The sequence below is a fragment of the Meles meles genome, chromosome 15 (genome assembly GCF_922984935.1).
Source record: "Meles meles chromosome 15, mMelMel3.1 paternal haplotype, whole genome shotgun sequence".
Classification (NCBI taxonomy): domain Eukaryota; kingdom Metazoa; phylum Chordata; class Mammalia; order Carnivora; family Mustelidae; genus Meles; species Meles meles.
This window is the reverse complement of record NC_060080.1, coordinates 7,166,935-7,191,183: the sequence shown is the minus strand read 5'-3', so window position 1 is coordinate 7,191,183 and position 24,249 is coordinate 7,166,935. Positions and strand designations below refer to the sequence as shown.

The following is a 24,249-nucleotide window of genomic DNA, read 5'->3' as shown; positions in this document are numbered from 1 at the left end:
TGGAAAGGGAGCCAGCCGCCCAGGGAAGGGGGCACAGCCCAGCCCACAGGAGAGGGGTAAGTGTGGACCAAGATAATGACAAGGCAGCCAGCAAGAGGGCCGTGGACGGGAGCCTGGGGCTCGCACTGCGGTTCGTGTGCTTGGGAATACTTACTTAAAATGCAATTCCCAGGCCCTTGCCCAGCAGTGTCTGACTCCCAAAGCCTGGTGTGGGGCCCAAGTACCTACGGCCTTGGATAGATGTGGATAGGATCCACATTTCCAGAAACACAACACGGACAGCAACCGCCGGCGTGTGAAGCAAGTTAATGTCTAGCAAGAACCTAGACCTGGCATGCAAGAGGCACTCGAGAAAAATCCCTCCAAATTTTCCACAGCGCGTGCTGGCTGCCACCTCTTGAGTGTGCCAAGCACTTAAATACATCAGCATTCAAATTAATCCCTTACCAACCTGATTCCGGCGAGCACTGTAGCTCCCATGTGAATGGGAACTCAGCTGTGGGCTGAGGTGTACGTTTCCCCCACATTTATACGTTGACGCCCCAACCCTAGGACCTCAGAATGCGACCAGACTTGGAGACAGGTTCTTTACAGAAGTGAGTGGAATGACCGAGTCCCATCTGGCTGGTGCTCTTATCTGACGAGGAAATCAGGACACAGACACACACACAGAGACGACCCTGTGAGGACACAGTCAGGAGGCAGCTGTCCACAGCCAAGGAGAGAAGGCCTCCAGACTTTAGCCTCCAGGACCATGAGAACACACTTCTGATGTGTACGGCCCCCACCAGAGAGAGGCGCAGTTAAGGAACTTACCAGTAAGGGGCAGGGAGGCCTAGGACCCAAGTGCCCTAGACCTCTCCAAAGAAAATGTTCCCAACCACTCTCCTTAAAGGACTAAGACCATTTCCTATGAGAACATTCCATGCCTGGTAAAGGTCTCCCCGAAAGTTCAAGACGATCATCTTTCCTCCTCATCAGAGGTGTCTACATGGGGAGCACCAAGGGGGCCTCACAGATCCCGTTACGAGGCCCTCCTCACACACTCAGAGATCACCGGGCCGCTCGGAAAAAGAAAATGCATCTGGTTCACCACAAAACTGTACAGAGTCAAGTCTCTAGCTTGAAAGGGAAAAAAAAAATCAAAAGGACCAAGATTTAAATAACAGGAAGTGCTCTGAGGGCTGCAGACCCTGCAGGCCAAGTGTGCAGGTGGAAGGAGGGCGTGAGCTACAGAGAAGCAGCCGGGGTCCTGGAGCCCCGCACCGCCGGTCACGGTCACGGTCACGGCCTACACCCCCTCTGACGGTTAGACCACGTCACGCAGGAAAAATGTGACAAGATGGGCCCAGCACTACTTAAATGCGCACAAACTGCCGGATCCTGAACTCCAAGTTCCCGCGACTGGGAACCACGCTGGCCCGAGGCCCCCTGAAGTCCTGGACTCTGGGCGCGGGCAGGGGTTGGGCTGTGGGGGCTGAGGGGCGGGAAGGGGGGACGCTCTGGAGGGAGAGCAGGAAGTGACGAGGAAGAGACTGGCCTCGCTGGGACAGAGGGGCCGCAGGGCTGCACGGAGGCTCCCAGGAGGAAAGTGCTTCCCTGCCTTTCCCAGCACCAAACGGACGCCTACATCTCTTGGCTGGTGGCCCCGTCCTCCTCCGCCAAGCCAGCCGCAGTGCTGGCCGGCGTCTCCCAGCCCGTTCTCAGTCACGTCGCGTCAAACCGACTGCAGCTGCGGGAGGCTCCTCCCTCTGGGGGTCGCGGATCCACCTGCAGAGTCTGGGACACGGTCCCTGAGCCAAGATCCCCGATCTTAATTGCACTGCCAAGCCCTTTCCCATGTAAGGCTGACTTGGCTACCTTACTAGATCAGGGATGTGGACCCCGTCCGGGGAGGTGGGGGGAGTCGGGGAGGCCATCATCCTGCGTGCCACGTGACCGTGAAGGAGATGGATAACACAAAGCAGGAATGGTGGTTTCTAACGTGTGGGTTCAGAGACCCCCGGAACGGCTCAAAGGCATTCTGAGGCTCACCCCTATTCTCCCCAATGCCGGCAAGGTGGGCTGCGGCCAGGAAGTTGCATTTTAATCATCTTCCTCAAAACCCCCCACACCCCAATGGGCCTGAATGTCTAGGTACAGAATATTCAGGTGGGTGAGTCGACCAGATCTTGGACAAAACCTGACTGAGCACCTGCTCCAAGCAAGGCACTGTCCCAAGCTGGAGTGGGACACACCTGACCTCCAGGCACATCGTCACTTCTGAGCTGTGAACCCTCGGAGAAGTTGCTTAACCTCTCTGGGCCCGAGCATCCCCACCGTGCAGTGGGATCCTTGCCACCACCGGCCTGCTGGAGAACACACCTGAGCCTACACACAGCCGGGTGCACAGGGCGGCCCCTCAGCCACCCCCTCCCTGCCTCACGGGGCCAGGATTCTAGAAGCACACACACAGCTGTGGACAGAAACGGCCTCAGCTTATGTCCTTTTCCGCTTACCACACTTACAGGCCGCTACAAACGCAGTTTCTGATACATCAGCCGGGAAATGAAAAGTTACGGGCTGAGTGTGAACCATAAATTACCCACTTGCGAGTACATATATAGTAAGTCATCAGCGAATGCCGGCTGTGAAGAATGCCACCCGGAGAATTCAGTCCCATACAACCCGGCTCTGAAGAACACCATTCTCCGGCAGAACAAGGCAAGGCTCTCGTTCCGAATGGCTGGGGGTAAGAGTACTTACGCCCACAGATGACCGGCAAATTGGTTCCTGTTCCGTCTTAGAAGCACACTAAGAAACTAACACGAACACAGCACTCTAACATAAACGAGCTCATAGAATCCTCACACCAGCCTTACCAGGCCAGTACAGTTAAGGAGGTGGACCCTGAGGCTCGAGTGACTTGTGCGGGGCTCACGGAGCCGCGGGAGATCCGGAGAGGCAACGGGCACGGCCCCTCCGACAGCAGGCCCGCCACAGCCCCCCAGGCAGCCGTTTTATACGTTCTGGGGTTATAGAAGCAACAGCCACGAAATGCACATTTTGAGATTCTAACACAGTCTAGAACACTGGCAAGGATTTCTCCGATTCTCAGCCACGGCTGCAAGTCACGGAGTGATGGGAAGGCGAGGCTGGACTCTGGGTAGACTCAGACGACAGGAGCCCTCGCACACGCTGCATCGGGGCTGGGGTCCCGGGAAAGAGGAGTCCCAGCGCGTGCCCCACACGGGCTCCCTCCTTGGGGACGCCGCAGCAGAGAGGCTCTGGGCCGTGTCCCTCTAAGATGTGGGGTCCACAGGTCAAAGTGGGGAGCAGCCCCATGTGCTCTGGCCACCTGGACACAAAGCTCACTCTGGCTGGGTAAGGGAGGGACGGCAAAGACAGCGAGCTGGAGGCCAGAAGGACACGCTGATGTGTTTGCAGGGTGGCGACGGTCCAGCCCAGCTGGAAGGCGGGGTGGATCTGGGGGAGGACACGGTGGCCCGAGGCCCAGGCTGAGAGCCCGGAGCATCTGTTAGAAAGCACCAGCCAACTTCAAAGTGCAAGGGAGGGGGAATGGGGAGAAGCGTTCTCTAAAAGACAGAATATGTGTCAAGTGACAGTGCCCCAATTCTCCCCGAAGGGAGGAACGCCCTGTCTCATGTATTTGTCAGCACTGCCGCTGAGAGTAAGGAGAATCCCTCACGCAGGACACCCGACTTCAAGCCAGCCCTGCGCACTCTCCCCTTGAGTCACAGAAAGCCGGCGGAGCCTAGCACACCGGTGAGGGCACCGAGGCTGGGGGCGGAGGCGAAGGCAGGCCCCGGATGGGTTCACTCCTGGCCCGGGTGTCCAGCCAACACGACCAGACCCCAACCCCCACGCCCCCAAAGAGTGGCCTGCCAAGGTTTGGGAGGTCAAGGATAAGAGTGTCAAAGGTCAAGGTGTCCAAAGCAGGACCAATCACAGGGTTCCCAGCACCCACTTTAAAGAGTCTGAGGACGAGGGGCGCCTGGGTGGCTCAGTTGGTTAAGCAGCTGCCTTCGGCTCAGGTCATGATCCCAGGGTCCTGGGATCGAGTCCCACATCGGGCTCCTTGCTCCGCGGGGAGCCTGCTTCTCCCTCTGCCACTCTGTCTGCCTGTGCTCGCTCTTTCTCTCTCTCTCTCTCTGACAAATAAATAATCTTTAAAAAACAAAGAGTCTGAGGACGAGAAGATGACACACCAGCCTCCTTCAGCTCACGCTCAGGGCAACCTCCCACCCTCCCCGCGACTCCTGGAGCAGCATCTGCTTGTGGCCCCGTGGCCAGGGGCCCCGTGAGGCAGGGACACCCCCCGCGCTTACTCTGAGAAGCAACTCCAAGAAAATGTGGCTAAGTTCATTAAACTCTACACCCCCAGGCCAGACTGGGAGAGCGCACCTGTCCTCCAGCGCAACCGCTACCTTCTGGAATTCTTCCACCCCGATGTGATCACTGGGCACCAGCGGGCAGGCACGCCGAAAGGGAGCATGGCTACAGCAGAGAGGGGCCACGGGGCAGCCCACGGCCCACCTGCAGCCCTCAGTCTCACAGGCCTCCGCCTGCTCCCGGGCCTCACGGTCCGCTGACAATCAGGCTGTCGCTCTGTCTGGGCTGTGAACGGACTGGTGTGTGGAAGGTGACATAACGGCAGGGCAACACCCTCATTCCCACAGAGTTTAAGGACCCCCAACCGCGGCAGCATCTCCCAACCATCCCAGCCCCCTCCACGGAGCGGAAAGAGGCCCGTGGGGTCTCATCCGCAAGGCCCTGGACCGCAGCCCCGCCGAGGCACTAATTAGCACCTGGCGGATGCTTCCGGGCCCTCCTCCCGCTAAGAGAGCAGCGGCTTCATAGGCACCTGCTGTGTGGGATTTTGACATCCTAAAAGGACGTACGTGTTGGGAAGCTTCTTTGCAGGGACACCCCAAAGGAAACATCATGGCGGCTCTGGGCCCAGCGTTAGGAACCAAGAGGCCTGGTCTGCTGGAGTCTGGAGGAGGAGGGGACCAGGTCTGCGCAGGCTTCTGCGGAAGCAGGTGCAGGGAAAGGCTCGGAAGCGTGGGTCCCCAGGGCCTCTGTGGGACACAGCGCCATCTCTGCCCGGCACTCAGGAGCCCACGGCAATCCTGGCACGGCTATCTTAGGGCCCTGAGACCTTGGGCAAGTCGCGCTCTGAATTCCAACATCTGTAAATCCCTCTCCTGTAAGATAATTATGGCCCCAGAGGCCGGGACTCCGGAGCAAAATGAAATGAAGGCTGGAGAGGAGAGCCTTGTCTGTGAACTGAAAGCCCTGAGAAGGTGTGATGATGGCAGCTGGTGGGTTCCACCCGAATAACCCACCTGACCCCCCAACCCCCACCCAGAATGGAGCGACAGGGCAGGTAAGGTCCCCCCAAGATGACAAAAAACAGCACCTTCACCAAAGGGCAGGGAAGACAGACAAAGCGGGACCAGGAGCAGCTCCTTCACCTGCCCTGGGCACTCTTATTCTGGCTTCCCCCAAAGGTCATGACCCAGGCGGCCTGGCTGGACTGGGACCTCCCTCCAGAGAGTTCCGCCCCTGCCCCGGAAGACGCAGTCACTCCAAGAGCCAGGCCCCCCAAGAATTCCCCAGGAACCGACCACTCGAGACAGAGCGCTGTTGTCATGGCAACCAATGTCTTAACAACTTTGGCATTTCCACAACCTTTGATTGATCCAGTCCCCAAAATTTACATTACAATGAAACAGTATTTGCATTTAATTTATTTTAATTGGCTTTTACATAACTAAACCTCTGGGCTTCGCCCTGTTAATAACAACAGAGCGAGGGAGTTTTTCCTAGGCAAACCGGAGAAAGCACCGAAGAAAGCTAATAATTTACGTTTTCATGTTTGGAAAAATTCTTCGCTGACTTTCTGGAAGGAGGGTTTTGCTTCAGTCTCCTTTTTTTCCTGAGAAGACAGTAGGACCTTCCCCAGGTTGGAGTTCATCCTTTCGACTATCCTGGCATCACACTGAGAGAGTAATCTGATTCGAATGCTTTCTGTGTCCATTCAAGGCGTGTGGACGAGCAATGGAAGCACAGGTGAGTTCCAAGAGGAGCTCCAAGAGGTATCTTCCTCCCCACGGACACCTCCCTCCAGCCAGAGAGCAGGCACTGCGGGCGACTGTGTGTCGAATGAATGAATGAGGGCTAATTCTCATGGCCCACGATCAACGGCCATTCGGGATGGTGCTGGTTACCCGAGATTTTACTATTTTCATCCTGAACGAGGTGTGGTTCGAGTCTGGAGACAGGGGTGCCTTTCTACGGCTGCAAGTATAAGGGGTACAACTGTGAGGGGCTCACCTGGGAGCCTTCATCTGGAGCTGCCTCAGTCCCATCCCGCCAATGCCACGGAACATCCACCTCCGTGGCAAGGGGAGTAACAGCCCCAACGCGCAGCCTAACGGGGAACAGAGAGATGGACGGGAACACATTTGGTCTCCACTCCCCAGGGGACTCTGTGTGCTGGGAAGAAAGACATACTTTTTCATGCCATTCCCTCTAAAAGATGCTCTGATAACAACAATAATCAGGTGCGCAGGGCGCAGGCAGGTGAAAAGGCGTAGCTTCTCGAAGCTTCTTGAAGGACGTGTGGGGCTCACCAAGTTGTGAGGGGAGGCGTCCTCTCCTCAAAGGATGAGAATCAAGGTGAGTGTTCTCTTTCCCCATAACCCAAGAACCAAGACCCCAGACGGGGAACACCCTGCTTGCTGAACACGTAACTGATCTGCGCCCAGCCTGACCGTCTGTATTTGAACAAGTGTTTTTAATCTGACCAGTAAGTTTCCAGGCTGCCTGACACACAATCAGCCAGTGACTTCCCTCCTGGCAGACTTAGAAAGATGGAGAAGATCCAGGAGTCCCAGAGGACGGGGGAGCAGATACAAATTTCCATTTCTTTTGTGAGTCTCGGACAATACGGTTCTCCGGGCCTCTGCTGTGGGCTGACACCTTGCAGGAGGGAAATGGGAAGCCCAAGTGGGAGAAGAAAAAGGGCAGAAGACTCGGAATTTGGTTTCGGGGGAGGGGAGCGGGCATAAGGACCCAGCAAGGTAGACCTGCGCAGTTAGGCCACCATGGGTCAGGGGCTACAGGATGTGAATATAAAAAGATTAATGATGACAATGATGGTAACTTTCCACGAATACAGCACTTTATCGTTTACAAGACTTCTAACGGCGATTTCTTACAACAATCCGGGGAGGGAGGGTTTTATAATTCCCACGTCAGATGAAGAAAGGGATTCCCGGGGCTGTGTTCCAGCAGACCCAAGGGACCCGCATGGGGAAGCAACAGTGGGCGCTGTTTACACCTTGGGAAGGGGAGCAAGATAGGGACCGAGTCCGCGCAGGTGCCTTTTCTCCTTTGGAAAAGAACAGTGTTCACTGTCCCTTAGACCAGAAGTCAGTCCAGCGTCAAGAAGAGACATCTTCAGCGCCCCCCACCCCAGGTGGTTCACTCGGTTAAGCACCCGACTCTTGATTTCAGCTCAGCTCTGGATCTCAGGGTTGTGAGTTCAAGCCCCAGATTGGGATCCATGGGGGACGCAGAGCCTACTTTAAAAAAACAAAACAAGAAGAGACAGCTCTAGTCTGGGGTCACCCTCTACAGCTCAATGAGGCAGGAAGTCTCCTGGGGCCCCGGACCCTGGGGGCCTGAGGGTGGTTTTCTCATTCAGATGACAGCATTCTCTGCGGCCATGACCGCTGGTCTAAGCACGGGATGCACGGAGGCTGGAGTCTGCTGCTTCCTCGACGTCCTCGATGCCCAGTGTGGCCACCAGCTCTGCCCCGTGCCTACCGGCAGCCTCTGCAGGCTGTGACGAGCGCACTCGAGGTCCCCGCCAGTCAACAAGCGTGTGCAAAACGGGCCACCCAGGGGCGAGGTGGCACAGGTCCTTGCTTACTACAACGTGCAGCAGGCAGGACAGAGAGGACACGCCTTCTCTGCGGAAGGAAGCATTCGGCAGGAGAAAGAGAGAGAGAGAGAGGGAGGCAGGGAGGCCCGCCACGAGCCTGCAGCTGCTGTTTCTGTGGGAGGCTGTCTGTGGCTCCGTGGCTGCTGGTGGGAGCCGGCTGCCGATCGGCCCAGGGCCCCTCCTTGGCTTCACGCTGGATCCGTCCTGGCTTCACGCTGTCTCCTTATGGGTCACAACCAGAACACCAGCCTGGCAAGGGCAGGGCCTCCAACATCGTGCTCACTGGCGGTCCCCAGGGCCCAGAGCCCAGCCCGGTGTGCAAGACAAAAGAGCAGAACTAATTAGCCAAACTGTAGAGTAATCATCGTTCGCGCTAAAGAGAGCATCCCTAGCTTTATTAAAAGATTTTGTGTTCTGGTTGATGTTTCCAGTAGGTGTTCCCTTGATTTTTTTTTTTTTTTTTTTTTTTTAGTGTTTCTGGCAGGAAAGGCAGGGGTACATAGCATTGACAATTAGACGAGCAGAAAGAAGGGCAAAATCATGTCAGAAATCACTAGTCTAAGTCCACAAAACGTATGACCTTTGTTTAGAAAATTTTAATTCACACGCATAATTTCAGAAATACAAGTCAGGCTTGCTCCTTTTCCAGGACAACTGGGAAACCACAGGGACACGCCCGGTCTCCATGGTAACCTACCTGTTTGCAGTGATTTGGAGGCCTTCCTTCCTGCCTCCATGTGGAATCCTACAATACACTGAGGACCCAGCTTTCAAAAATAATAATTTCTGAACACTGTAGCCAGACTGATTTTTTTTTTAAATATGGGTTCCTTATGGTTAAGATCCTGACATCGTCTACCCGATGTGTACGGAATTTTGCTGACAACTATTTTCTAGCTCGGGATCTGAAATATGGACCTCAGACCATAAAGATGTGATTCTTTTTTTAAATTTCAAATCCAGGGAACTGTAAGCAGACTCTGAGCGAGGAGCAGAGGCAACATCTGGCATTTCACATTATATGGCCCAGCCACCAGGACCTCTCCCTCATTCACCCTGCAATTTATCCTTCATGGTAGCCAAGCCCTCTGATGATTGGCCTCAACTTCATAACCTCCCACTGCTTACTCAGTATCCTGGACTCAGGCAGATTGAACGTCTGAAAAAAAAAGCAGCCTAAGAAGCGTCTGGAGTGATGCCACCAAAAGTCAGGCATGGCCCTAACAAGGGCTGTGGGGGTCCTGCTCCCCAGCCAGTAAGGAAAGACCGTCAACCCAATGTCAACCCAACACCAACCCAAGTCATTGCAAGGTCCAAGGCCCGAGCAGCACAGGGCTCGCCTCCAACTGTTAGAGGATGAAGACCAGCGGCTCTACTCTCAGGCGGGCATGAAGCCAGGGAGGTCAAGGATGAGGAACAGAAAAAGTTATTTTCAAAAAGGGAGCTGAAAAGCAGCTTGACCGACAAACAGCAAGGAGATCATCCCTGGAGGAAAGCCACTGTGCTGAACACCTGGTGGTGAGAAAAGCAAAGGAAAACCAGTAAGAGCCGAGACCAGCCATGGGCGGGGTGAGGACACCGACCACCTCATTCAAACACCCTGGACAGACCCAGTGGGAGCCACAAAGGCTCCTCCAGATCAAGAAACAAAGGGAACCCCCAAATTTGAGCAAGTAAAAAAGCAGCATATTCTCGACCTTAAACAAACTCTACCCTTTGCCATGTTGAAATGGTGAATTTCTAAGAAGGCTCACAACATTCTTCTTCATACCCAGTTAATAAAGTTACTCCGCATCGAATTTAGATGAGACTAGCAAATTCTAATGATGCATTACGATAAATTTCCATTAATTCAAATCATCACAACTATGGAATTCATGGGTTCCAGACAGTCTGACTATAAAAAGAAAGTTTGCTAAGCAAATAACAGGGTAAACAAGGTTATCAGAGGAATGTGTCCTTGGGGTTCCTTTTAAAACCTTTTTTCCCTTCTAGTTGCAAGAGTAATACACAGCCATTGGTGAAAATTCAGAGTGTAGAGGAATATGAAAAGGCAGGGAAGAGAAACCACTCATGAAACCATCAGACTCAACCACTGTTGAAAGTTCGGTGTATGCCCTTCTCGTGTTTTCTCCTTTTTTTCCCCCTCATAAACATAATGGGAGTGAAACTGTCCATATAGTTCTATGCCTTGCTCCCCAGCCCTGGATATATAGGAGAGATGCCGAAATTGCTTGTTTTCAACCCCTTTAGCAAAAACCTAGCAGCCTATAACCATAAATGTGGTCATTTTAAAGAATTATTTTTTAAGATTTTATTTATTTATTTATTTATGGGGTTGGGGAGAGCACAGGGAGATGGGCAGAGAGAGAGAGAAGAGACTCTTGAACAGACTCTGGCCTGAACACAGAGCCCAACACAGAGCTCGATCTTACGACCCTGAGCACCTGACCTGAGCCCAAACCGACAGTTGGCTGTTTAGCCCACTGAGCCGCCCAGGTGACCCTCAAAGAATTCTCAATAATTACATTAGCTCAATTAATTCAGGAGTCTGTGTTAACACACGCTTTCGTCCAAGAATAACACAATTCCTTGTCTTCTAAAATACTCCCTAATTCACCCTGAGTCATGGTTCGTCAAAACAGAAAGTTGAGTCTACCAGTTTGGTGATCGTCAGCGGTAAGGGCCTCCCAGCAAGAATAGAGTTGCACCATTACAAAAAGGAGGGCTCTATCTTCTGCACTGGTTTTCCCTGGGTGTGTCCTCTTAAAGGGATAGTCAACAGCTCCTGACTCAGGCACCAGATCTAGGGCCTGAGAACTTGGCCGCGACCCGGCCAGGCTTCTGTGCTCCCCCCGACGTCGCTCCCCGCCTTCGTACCGTGAGCCCATCCTGTTCGTTCATATACAGCACTGGTCCTGGGACAGGAAGTTATAGGAAGGTGCTTAATGACAGAGGGGTGGATGAAACATAGAGAGGTCACCTCCCCAAGTTCAGTATCCTCTGACCCTTCCCCTTCCTTCTCATCTGTGCTTCACAGGCTTGTCCTTCCACAGGGCCAGCTTCTTCTGAATTGAGGTGCCGGCCCATGACATAGCACTTGCTAAGGTGTCTGTGCTTTCTAGAATGTTCATTTTTTTTTGCAGTCAGTAGAGCTAGGAAAATTCTCTCCAAGCTTATGCTGGGTGTGGCCTATAACTCAAGTTTACTTTTTTTTTTTAAGATTTTATTTTTAAGGGGCGCCTGAGTGGCTCAGCCGGTTAAGTGTCTACCTTCAGCTCAGGTCATGATCTCTAGGTCCTAAGATCGAGCCCTGCTCAGCGGGGAGTCTCCTTCTCTCTCTCCCTCTCCCCCCCTGCTCATACTGTCTGTCTCCCTCTCAAGCGAATAAATAAAGTCTTTATAGAAAAAAAGATTTTATTTTTAAGTAATCTCCACACCCAACATGGGGCTCGAACTCACAACACTGAGATCAAGAGTTGCATGTTCCATGGACTGAGCCAGCCAGGTGCCCCTCAAGTTTACATTTTTAAACATTTTTCCTGAACTGTAGAGATGACAGAGAATGCAGAGATTATCTAGTCCCAAGCTCCATTCGACAAACCAAGAAACTGAGATCTAGAGAGGAAAACCCACTCATGCCAAGTTAAAGCCAGACATCGACAATCAGATGAGGCTCGTTCCGCCAGCCCAGAAAGCCCTGGTGGCTTCTTTACCACGGTGCTGCAATTTTAGCGAAAGGGAAAAAACACTTGCCATCAGTGATGAGCACAGAAAATAGTGCTGCCCCGCCAATCACACATCCAGCCTGCAAAGCAGGCCCTTTTGGCAAAGGCGTTGAGGTTAAATACTTCAACTCCCCCACCATCCTCCAGCCGAGGGAAGGAAGCCGTGGTTTAGGCACACATCTGGGCATCCACTGAGTTCCAGGTTCTGTGCCGGGAATGCGGGGCCATGGAGGAGAAATCCACAAGGTCCTACATGCAAAGAGGCCCACTGCCCTAGGAGAGGCAGACAAGCACAGTGCACAACCAGGGAGGTGAGGTTCCAGCCAGCACTGGCGAAGAGGGCCAGCAAAGGGCCTACACGATACAACAGGGGCCAAATGTATCCTCCCTGGAAGGGCCATGTGGAGCTCAACAGAACAGGAACCACCGGGTCTCTCCCGGGCCTGCAGGCAGGTGATTTCTCAGTCAAGGAGACTTACTGGAATTGGCTCCTGCGACTTTGGAGGCTTAAGAGTCCCACAGCCTCCCAACTGTGCAAGCTAGAAACCCAGGAAAGCTGGTGTTATTCGGTCCAACTCCAAAGGCCCAAGAATCAAAGGAGCTGATAGTCTAAGTGTCAGTCCGAGTCCAAGTCCAGAGGCCGGAGAACCAGGAGCACTGATCTCCAAGGACAAGGGAAGACAGACACTCCAGCTCAAGTAATGCAAATTCCACCTTCCACCTCATTTTTGTTGTTTTCAGGCCCTTGGGGGATTGAATGATGCCTGCACGCGCTGGAGAAGGGGGTCCTCCTTATTCGGTCTACAGATTCAAATGCTTATCTTTTTTTTTTATCAAAGAGAGGGAGAGAGAGCGAGCGAGCACAGGCAGAGTGGCAGGCAGAGGCAGAGGGAGAAGCAGGTTCCCTGCCGAGCGAGGAGCCCGATGTGGGACTCGATCCCAGGACGCCGGGATCATGACCTGAGCCGAAGGCAGCCGCTTAACCAACTGAGCCACCCAGGCGTCCCACAAATGCTTATCTCTTCCAGAAACATCCTCACAGACACACCCAGAAATACAGTTTTACCAGTTATCTGGGCATCCCTTAGCCAAGTCAAATTGATACATAAAATTAACCATCACGGGTGGGATTTTTCCCAGAATATTCCAGATCAATGAGTCTCATGAAGCCTTTGTTAGAGTAACATTCCATCACCCACCCATTTGGGTTCTCTATGCCTACCATCATCTTGTACTAACTCTCCTCATTAACCCTCCTAACAACCTGTCAGCAAAGAACAGCTCACTCAACCGAAATGGGCTCTACGAAGCAGTGTGACCCAAACATGGGGAAGCAATGTGGAGACCGGATGGTGGTGTTGATGGCGGCGGTGAAGGTGATGATGACGACAGCGATGATGATGATGATGGTGATGGTGACAGTGACGGTGATGATTCTGATAAGGAGGATGATGATGGTTACGGCAGTGACGGCGGTGATGATAGGGATGGTGATGACGGTGGTGATGGTGATGGTGGTGATGACGGTAGCGATGAGGAGGAGGAGAATGATGATGGCGATGATGGTGATGATGGTGATGATGATGATATTGGTGATGGTGATGATGGTGATGATGGTGATGGTGGTGATGATGATGATGGTGATGGTGGTGATGATGGTGATGGTGATGATGGTGATGATGGTGATGGTGGTGATGATGGTGATGGTGATGACGGTGATGACGGTGATGATGGTGATGATGGTGAGGAGGAAGAGGATGGTGACGATGGTGGAGGGGGGGATGGTGGTGACGAGGAAGACGACGGTGATGGTGGCGATGACGGTAGGAGGAGGGAGGAGGATGGTGATGACGGGGATAGGGATGGTGGTGATGACGGGGATAGTGACGGCGAGACCGGTAACACGGGTGTGCTGGGAAGCCAGCATGTGGCCCAGGACAAAGCCCAGGGGAAGGAGAAATGGGCCACAGTGAGATCTTCACACTGCTTGGGGGGCCCTGGCCGAGAGGACCTGGAATTCCTCACCTGTGCTACAAACCCCCTCCCCCTACTTCCTCCAACGACAGCAAAAATCACTCCCAAATGCATGAGCTTTCTCCTCACAGCTGGCTCTGAAAACAATCAGCCAGGCCATTTGTTTTGAGGGCAGATAATAGCGTATCACCAAGAACATAAGCTAATAAAAGCGGCAATTTTTTATCCCACCTTCAGAGAGAAAGAGGAGGGACAAACAAACCCCAGAGAATAAGAATGGACCCCAAGGGCCAAAGGAGCAGCGTGAACGAAAGCCGAGCCTCAACACCTGTCCCAGGCCTCTTCCTAGCTTCCCGTACTTACACGAAAGACACCCAGTGAAGGCAAAGCAGCCAACAGATTTCGTCTCCCACCCTTGGAAGCCGAGCCAGACTGTCCAGGCTGCGTCACCAAGCATGGGATTGGCACTGCATGACTGAGGATTTTTAATAAAGGCTTATTCCTGCCACTGCCGCCCCACGCTTCGGAGAGGGCTGAGAGCGAGAGAGAGAGAGAGAGAGAGAAAGCCACCAGTCCTGCCCACCCACAGCCCTGCCTTGGGCCCACGGCTGGGGCACAGGCTTTTCTAGAATCCCACACTCACTCTGGCAGGAGTGACTCCCCAGCCCCACATGTAAATACAGAAAATCGTACGATGTTGGACATGATTTGTTTCTAAACCCAGATGATTGATTTTGAGAGGTTCCCGCTTCCCTCCAAAAATGGATTGCGGCGCGGCAAAGGGAAAGGATGGGAGTGACAGGGAAGGGTGGGGAGCTGTCGTCAATTCTATTTTCTGGAAACGTCTCTTAAATGCACAGGAAGGAAGCAGGGACTTGAGCATTTTGCTGCTGGAGGGGGAAAAAACGTGCTGTGACCCAGACACACAGCCGCAGAGAATCGAAATGCTGCCGCTGTTCCCGAGAGTCTCCAGGCAGCCCGCTGGCACATTAGCACACTCGCAAGCCAACCCAAAAAATGGTTCCAACCACTCTTGGAGGCGGGGGATCAAGAGATCAGGGCCCCCCTGGGTCTGAGGAACAACCTACCTAGATCTGAGGCATGACCTCACCTAGATCTCTTTGGGCAGCCCCCCAAGTGCACCACGGCTGTGTCAGAGACCCTCGGAGAGGCTTCTGAGAAGACATGAGCTGGGCAATCCAAGATGGCAGCTCCCTGACCTCCAAATCACGGCCCGCACCAGTTCCCTCCCGGGGGCCTTCACACACACGCACGGGCTCTCACAACAGATGCTTTGCTCCTACAGTCTGGGTCAGAAGGTGCCTAATAAACCCGAATATGAGAAGAAAACCTTAGTGGCAGAGGAGGAACGCCTCCTGGGAACGTTAAATAGCAATAATGGCCGCCACTTAACCACAGATAAGTGACCATCTGATGACTCCACCGCGACAACTCTACACCCACGTACCACGTGACAGTCTAACGTGGCCCCGGAATCCCTTCATGAACAGGCTCAGAAAGCGTCACCCAGAAGACAAATGACGGAACAGAGCCTGACTCAAACTCAGGCCTGCCGGACCCCAACATCCGCCATCTTCCAAAAGACACAAGACACTCTTGCTGTCTACCGAGAAAGTTCTCTGCCTCAGTGGGAGAGAGAGACCATTTGTGCTTTCTGTTTGGTTTTGTTTTTTACCCCTACTGGAGTGCTTTCCTTTTGTTTTTGTTTTTTTAATTGTGTTAGTTAACAGACAGTGAAGAGAGACCATTTGGGACCCAGTGGCCCACACACCCGACCTAGATCTACCTGTCTGTACATTTCTGTGACTCGATTTGCAATCTGCAAAATGGGTCGTCTCCTCTGGTTTTCCTTGAAAAACAAAAATAACCCAAGAAGGTAAGTTCTTCTGAAATGCACAACCCAGGCAAGTGTGCTCCCCTCCCAGGGCCACTGTCTGTCTACCTCCCGGGAGACCTCCCTGCGCCCACGCGCGCTTACGTCACTCCTACCCGATCAGCTGTGAGCCAAGTATTGGGGCAAATGGAGACGCGCCATGCACCGCTCATGCCCTACAAGGAATTTCCATGGCTTGGAGACCCTGACAAGAGAAACTGAACATCACTCTGGGAAAAGCCCAGAAGGGCAGATCCTGACCTACCAAACAGGGGTGGGAGAGAACTCGACTGGCTTCATTCTTGGTTCTTCTTCTTGCCCAAGGTTTTGGGTGAATTGGTGTGCTCCAGGCATCCTAGATTTTTTCGTTTAAAAAATGGGTTTAGAGCGTCTGGGTGGCTCAATGGGTTAAGCCTCTGCCTTCAGCTCAGGTCATGATCTTGGGGTCCTAGGATGGAGGCCCGCATCAGGCTCTCTGCTCGGCAGGGAGCCTGCTTCCCCCTCTCTCTCTGCCTGCCTCTCTGCCTACTTGTGATCTCTGTCTGTGAAGTAAATAAATAAAATCTTTTAAAAATATATATATAAATAGATAAATAAATAATGGGTTTGACCCCTTTCGCCTCAGCCTGTACTTTAAATTCAAACCCCCCTGCTGGATACTCGGGAGCCGACAAAAGAAATGGGGGAGAGCAACTTCACCTGAGCACAGCCAACAGACTCTGGGAGCAGTCCAGGGGCCCAGCCCTGCGCTAGGGGAGGAATGGGGGCCAGAAGGACCAAGTCAGGACACTAGGGGAGGGATGGGATGGGCGCCAGAAGGACCAAGTCAGGAATGTCAAAGAGCTGGCCGGCCCGCGTTCGAGAGCACCCAGCCTCTTTGATCAGCCTGAGGGAGCAACCAATTCTCAATGGAAAACTCCAGGAAAGCCTCAAGGAGAAGGCCCTGCAGCCAAATCTATAAACCGAGAGGGAGGAAGAAAAGGCAGATGTAGAGACAGAAAGCCCATTGGCGGCTGCCTGGGGATGGGGGCGGGGACAGAGAATGACAATAAATGGGCAGGAGGGAGCTTTCTGGGGTGATGTAAAGGTTCTAAAACTGGATTGTGGTGACGGCTGCACAATTCTGTAAATTTGCTGAAAAGTACTGGATTGTACATTTGAAATGGGTATACTTCACGGTATATAAACTGTATCTCAATAAAGCTGTTAGTTAAAAAGATTTTTTTTCCCCCAAGGATGAGTAGGAGTTTAGCCGATACAGAAGTCTGGGTGGGAGAGAAGAAAGGCAGGTGCTGTGGCAACCCCACCAGGCTCTCCCTCCTGGTCCCACCTGCCCCCAGACACCTGCACCCCTTCCAGCACAGCTGGGAGCCAGCGCCCCTCCACCCCCGCCCGCCCCCCAGCCCAGGGGGAGGAGCTTCCTTGGAGCACTTGTCAAGGTCCGAGGGCTCCTCAGGCCGGCTCCCCAACCCGCAGCCCAACTGGGTTCTGGCAGGGAGGAAGTCAGAGTCCTGCTTGGAGCAAAGCACCCAGCAGGTGTTGGGAAGAACACTTACAGACTAAGAGCATGAACTTGGGGTGGGGAGGAGCAGGGGTGGGGGCCTGGGGGGGGCGGGGACCACAGTGTAGAGGGAGATGACAAAATCTGTTTCCCTCAGTGACCTGATGACCCAGGTGGAAGCAGGGCCCCAGGATAAGGGATGAGAAAGCTCGGCCCTGTAGGAGTTGTGGGGTCGGAGAGGAGGGCTCCGGCCTCAGAGGACTGACCGACTCAGGATTCCTGGACAAAGAAAGGGGAAAGAGCCCAGAAACACTCCTGAGATTTCTAGCTGTAATGAACCAGCAGGCAAGAGGCAATCACTACAACAGGCAGAGGGACCGGCTTGGAGGAAAGTTCTGGGCTCTGCTTTGATGTGGAGCAGCACGGAGCGTGCACCACAGGGCTGGGTCTGAGCGTGGGGAGAGCTCAGGTCTGCTCACCTGCCAGGGCACAGATGTGAGCCCAGGTGAGAGGAGAGCACGTAGAACGGTGCCTAAGGGACCCTTCCCCAGCCGAAAAGAGGCACAGAGCAAAGGAAGCTTCCAGCTGGGGCAACAGGGTCCCGAGGCAATCGAAGGAGACTCCCACGAGAACCGCACACCCCCCAAAGCCCTCTTCCTGTCTGCAGATCACAGCAGCCTTACCCAGGTCATACAAATTTAACTAGCCTGAGTGTTTCTTAGCCAAGGGTCACCAACCCATCACTCGATCCTCAGAAACTTCTCGTAGAGGGAGGCAGGTGGGACTGATGCCAGCACCCCCCCCCCCACCGGTCTCCTGGCTTCCTGCCAACCTGAGCTGCACCTCAAGAGCTCAAAGCAACAGATATCTGGAAAACACGGCTGCTGGATTAGCGGGGGAGGGCGGGGTGCGCTTGGCTTATGAAGGTAAATGAAGGGGCGCTCGGGCGGCTCAGTTGGTGAAGCGTCTGCCTTCAGCTCAGGGGTCGTGATCTCAGGGTCCTGAGATCGAGCCCTGAAGTGGGCTCCCTGCTTCAGCGGGGCGTCTGTCTCTTCCTCTCTCTCTGCTCCCCGCCCCCGCTCATGTGCTCCTTCTCTCGCTCTCAAATAAATAAGTAAAATCTTTAAAAAAAAAAAAAGGTGGGGTGCCTGGGTGGCTCAGTGGGTTAAGCCTCTGCCTTCGGCTCAGGTCATGATCTCAGGGTCCTGGGATCGAGCCCCAAATCGGGCTCTCTGCTCAGCAGGGAGCCTGCTTTCCCTCTCTCTCTGCCTGCTGCTCTGCCTACTTGTGACTTCTCTCTCTGTCAAATAAATAAATAAAATCTTTAAAAAAAAAAAGGTAGATGAAAAGAGCCCCAAGAGGACATCTTTGCCCACCTGATGACAGCAGGGGAGGGCTGCGACAGGAAGAGCCAGGGATCTCTCCGTAAGTGTCTTTAGTTAGTCATGGCTCATAAATGCAGAAATATGAAGCTTTGCCTCTGAAATTCAATTATACTTGAAAGGACATGGCCGAGGCAGGGCTCTCTTAAAGGATTTTCTGTGCTTTCCTGATGATAAAAAAAAATAATTCTTTAGACTTGCACCCTGCTCATCAGTGCCTAAGAAACGTCCACCTGTCAAACCATACTCATACTTACCGGAAGTTACGTTAAAACCCATGCCACTAGACTCCAACCTTTTGGGGGGGGGGGTGATTTGAAAGAAACATCCCCCCCCCCATGGAGCAAGAGTCACCGGGACAGCCCCTAAGCCTGTTCTGCTGTCTCCATATACCACTACCTGTCATCCCCTGATTAGAAACTCAACCCAAAGGGACAAGGACAACGTGAGATGCACAGCCTTACGTGTGGGCGGGGAAAACACCAAAGAGAAATCCAGTGAGACTGTAGGAGAATAGTGAATCCCAAGGTAGACAGAGCACGATTAAGGCTGGTAGGCGCCCTCCTTCCACAAACACAATGACATCCGGGACTGACACACTAGCAAAACACACCTAATCCCCCATTGATCCCAGGCTGGCGACTCACAAATTGGGAAGATTGTCCCCTCACAAACAAGTTTGGTTTAGGGCTTGCTGGCCCGCTCAGTTCTAACACAAACCTGATCCTGATCTAGATAAAATGTCATCTGCCAAACAGCTTACCCCGTAGTGCCAAATAACTGGGGGGCTCCTTAATAGTATCCCGGATTAACACCGGTCCCCAAGTGACCTGGGTGCTTTGTCATTTACGAGTGGCCATACAAGGTCCCAGGATAAGTTGGGGCAGGGGGGTTGCGTAAGGGGGAGACAGACTGCCTGATACACAAACGCTCAATAGGGTATTCTATGGGGAAAGGCAACCCTTACAAGGAAGTGTGCACGTGGAGTCAAAAAAGGCGGTGGGTCCAAGCCCCTCTCCCCCCTCCCCCCGACACTCTTCCCCCACCCCCCGGCCAAAAGCCAGCACTACTCCTTTACCTGGATGAAACTCCAGAGCAGCTCCAGGTAGAGACAGAGCTCAGGAAGGAGGAGGCCCCCATGGGGACTGTGCACTAAGGGGAGGCCACTCCTTGTCCCTCAACAGCTTGTATTTCTAATTCTGCACGGCCCAGTGGCCAGAAAGGGGCATTGAGATAAAATTCTGAAGGCATTAGTCTGAGCTCCTTTCTGTCTCTTAGAGTTTCCCTCTAGAGGGCTTATTGGAGGGGCGCTTGGGTGGCTCAGTGGGTTAAAGCTTCTGCCTTCCGCTCAGGTCATGATCTCAGGGTCCTGGGATCGAGCCCCACATCAGGCTCTCTGCTCCGCGGGGAGCCTGCTTCCTCCTCTCTCTCTGCCTGCCTGCTTCTCTGTCTAGTTGTGATTTCTCTCTGTCAAATTAAAAAAAAAAAAAAAAGGGAAATGATCCCTTCTTTAGAGGGCTTATTGGAAATGAACGGATCACCGGCTCAGGTTTGGGCAAATCTCTGTTCTTCTGGGGGTCTGACCTGTTGTTTCTCCACACAAGTCTGCGCTTCCCGGCATCTGATGGCCAATGCCAGGTGTCCCAAATTATTATCGCACGTTGACATCTATTTTTCACCTTACGGAAAGCATCCAAGTGGGACCCGAAGGGTCCCAAGGCTAAAAGTCTGCCCACCGGGCCTTCCCTCCAGCACATTATCCAACAAAACCTCGAGAGCTCAGTAATTACAGGCATTCTCAAAAGTGAAACAGAAATAGATCTAGGGCCGAAGCACTGGTTTGCTTGAGACAAAGGGCTGGTTTTAAGCAGGAAAATACAAAACAACAACCCCAACAACAAACAGCCCAGCTTTTGGTCTGTTTTCCGAGCTAAGAAAGCCAGCCTGATTTTTTTCCCCCATTATTACTCAATCTGATTATGGGGAAGACAGTAGGATTCAGATGAAAAGCCCTTTTCTCCTCTAGGTTATAAAATCATTTTCTGCAGCAGAAAAAAAGCAGGTTGCATTCTAAGTGTGCCCCTCACACCCAATCAGATGAACGCTTGGCTCCTCCAGGTCCCCTGGCCTGCCGTCACCGCCGAGACCTCAGCTTTTGGGGCCGGCAGAAGACAGACCAAGTAAGAGCTTTCAGTGTCATGAAATCCTGCGAAGGAGTCCAGCTTTCCTGAGCACACCCACGGGGGGAGGGGGGGGGCAGGTGACCCCGGGAGGCACATCCCATCCCTAGGCACAGCCCAGCTGCTCAACCCCACCTCCCTTCATGCCCCTTCCAGGCGGATGCTCCATTTTGAGAAAACCACGCACCATGCCGTTCGCAACTCCCTTCGCAAAAGCTTATTTGTTTTTCCGACTGGGAAGGGTCCTGAGAGGAAGAAAGAAACCACAGCGATGGAGGGAAGGAATCACCAGCTCTGGCAGAAGGCAGCAGGCCAGCCCCCGCCAGCTGGCCCCGCTGGGTCTAGCAAGCGCTATGCTGCAGTTGGCAGGACTCTCCCTGTGAGCGAATCGTGGTTCCAGGGTGTGCGTGTTCACTGCAGTTCAGTGTTACGTAGTAGCAGGCTTCGAACTAAATATTTTAAAAATTAAGGTGTAGGACTAGGAGGAAGGATCCCCCGGCCCCCTGGGCTCCTGCCTAAGGCTGATCAACAGAACCGCCCTTGGGTGGATGGGGGGAGGGTCGGAGGGTCCGACGCCCAGGCCCCAGGCAGGACTTGCGGCCCTGGCAAACACCCTCCTCTAGGGGGCTCGGTATCGGCCGGGAGTCAAGGGGATGGCGTTCAGCTTGACCAGGCCCGGCCAGGATGCCCTGGGAGCCGGAGGTCCGTCTCTGCGGGGAGCGCCACTTTCACGCCCTGGCTGGCGCACTCCGTGAGCCGCAAGCCCCGGGGACTAGGCACTTGTTGAACAAAAAAGCTCCCGACTCCTTCAGCAGCCGCCGCAGTTGGCCAGGAGAGGGACCCCCAGCTCGGGCGCGGGAGCCTTCCCTGCTGCACGCCCGAGGCGGCGCCGCCAGGGAGGTGCGGCCAGCAGGCAGCGCAGCCGGCAGCCTAAACTTTCTCGAATCTCTGTGCTTCGCAGTTAAGTTAGGGGCGTGCTGGGTGGGGGTGGGGGGCAGGGGATGCAATAGCCCCACCCAAGATAAAGAAAAAAAAAGTGTTAAAAAAAAAAAGAGAGGCACTAATTGACACTAACTCAATTAACTTAGCACCTACTATGTGCCAAGCACCGGTCCAAGAGCCATCTTTGGTGCGTTCTCCTTTGAAATGCCACGGCAGACCCCGAAGGAGAAACTGTCCCCGTTTGCTAGAGAAGCAAACCTCTACCAGAGAAGGTGGCGTGTCTGGCCCAGGTCGCAGTGCGGGTCACGGCGACTCCAGGGCTCCTAACTCCGGAGCACGGCTCTGTCCGTCGCCCCTCGGCCTAGTGGGGAGGGAGCTGATGGCCGCCGAGCCGGTCCCCTACCCTGGCCGGAGCGCACCTGCCACCCACGTGGGCCGCACGGACCGGTCCCCCAGGGGGGCTAGCCCACGCTGTCCGAGGCCCGCGCTAGCTCCTTCGGATGCCAGCTGTCCCCGGGGCCGCTGGAGCTCCGCACTGCGCCGGCCGGCGGGGGACAGAGGGCTCCGCACGCAGGGATGGACTGCCCACGCCCACCCCGCTGCCCGCGCCACGCGCAGCCGCTCACACCAGCCACCCGCCCCGCACCCGTCCCCACCAGCAACTGCGCCCGGACACACAATTCCACAAACGCAACCCAAAATGTGCACACCCACTGTACACACGGATCCCCACGAGGACACGCCATTCCAGGGATACACCACCGTCCGCGGTCACCCACAACTCCACGACGCAAACACAGGCACCCCAACACACACGCGCGCGGACACACACACACACACACACACGCAGAGAGCCCGGTCGCAGCTCACGCCGGTGCACACGCCCGCACTCCCCGCAGCCGGCAGCCCCCCGCTGCCCTACCTGCTCCGGCGCAGGACGCGGTCCGCCGGCTTCCCGAGCCCAAGTTCGGCGCAGCTGGTGCTGGGGCGGGCGCGGGCCGCTGCCCGGGACGAGCGCGCCGAGGCCGGGAGGGTGGCTAGGAGCGCGGGCCTCCGTGCGCCCGCAGCCTCCGCGCCGGCCCTGCGCTCATCGCCTCCCAGGAAAACAAAAGGAAGCCGGCAGCGAGGGAGGGAGCGAGGTGGAGACGCCCGCCCGTCCGCCGGTCCGCCCGTCCGCCGCCTGCAGTCGCCGCGGCCCGCCTGCCAGCGCCGGGAAGGAAGGGACTCGAAGGCGGGACCCGGAGGCGGAGGCCGGGGGCGGGGCGTGCGGCCGGGGCTGGCGCTCAAGTTTCCTGCGGACCCGCCCCCGCCCCGGACCCGCCCCCAGACTTGGCCCCGCCCACCAACCCCGCTCGGGTCGCGCCCCTGTCCCTAGCCACGCCTCCTGCTGGCCCTCGGGTGCCGGGCCTCCGAGCCGTCCGAGCCGGGTCCCTCACTGCGCTTTAGCGCGCTCTCCGCCCAGCGTAGGCCCTGACCCGGCCCCAGGCCCGGGTGGATTTCGGGGCAGGAGCGGAGCTGAGCGCCGGTTCCGCCTCCCTAACCCTTGGCCTCTGGCCTGCGGGTGTGGGAGAGGCCGGGAGGCGGCACCGGGAGGGACCAGCTCGGCGCCCACTCCCCGCCTCCCCGGTCCTCTGCAGGAAGTGTGGCCCAGAAAGGGAAGAGGCCGGATTCGGCCCAGGCCGCCTCCGGCGCCCTCTGGCACCCTCGCCGCTGGTCCCCTGAGCTGTTACCACCAGCCTTCCCGCGCCTCTTTCTGGGAAGGAGCTGAGCACCGGGAGGAGGGACACCTGAGTTCCCGTTCTGGTCGCCTTTGCGGGTTCTGGGTGATTTGGGCGAGTCCCTGAGACTCCGGAGGGCTTGGTTTCCCCATCTGTAAAATGGACGGGAAGAGGAGCAGGCTTCTTCTGGTCCTTCCCTCCCTGACAGGCTGTGGGTCTTCCGTCTCTGCTGAGGAAGGGGTTTGGTGGACATCTCGGTCCCAGGCTCAGGTGGCCTGGGAGTCAGGGAGAGAGACAGACCTGTGCTTCCTGCGGACTTCCTCTGTCCCCCTCCTAGGACACCTGCACAGAGGGAAGGAATAAGGGACTGTGCTTCCCAGAGCCTCTCACCCCAGTAGCTCCGGAAAATCTGGGCCCTGGGAAAAGCAAACACATACCCACACCCACCACTACCACCACCGCCCACCCCAAACATCCCCGAAGAAAGGTAACCACAGAAACAGCCCTGAATGTGGAGCTGGGCGTTAGTGTTAGGCTGAGACAGACTGTCTTTCTGGCGTCTCTAGGGGAAAACTCAAATCCTCCTGCAAATCCTCCTCCACAAAAACACCGCGAGTGAACTCCCACTCCACCAGAGGCCACGGAGAGGAATGTTGGTGGGCGGCTCGGCGGGAAGAGAGGGGCCGGCAGGCCAGGGGGTCTGAGAGCCCAGACCCCTCTCTCAGCAAGCAAATGGCAAAACCAGCCCCACAGGGAGTTAGTCTCCTAGGCAGCTCCGCTGTGGGGATTAAATGCAATGATGGCAGTGAGAGTCAGCCATGTGGGGCTGTGGTGAGGTCACACGGAGTGGCTCTGGTACCCAAGAGCAGCATCTCTCCTCCGCAGACCAGGGGCCAGGGGCACTGAGCAGCCTTCCTCTGTCTGTCGGCTCAGAGGGTAGGGTTGTAGGTGAGAAGCCCCCCACCACAGTGAAGCC

General features: G+C 55.0%; 1 protein-coding gene across 1 annotated transcript in view; it reads right to left on the bottom strand.

The window, feature by feature from the left end:
* HPCAL1 (hippocalcin like 1) overlaps positions 1-22,997 on the bottom strand; it is a 108,938-nt gene extending 85,941 nt beyond the window's left edge. Inside the window, exon 1 of the mRNA XM_045979393.1 lies at positions 22,478-22,997. The gene's annotated coding sequence lies outside the window, so the exon portion shown is untranslated. The remainder of the gene's footprint in view (positions 1-22,477) is intronic.
* Positions 22,998-24,249: the final 1,252 nt, after the last annotated feature.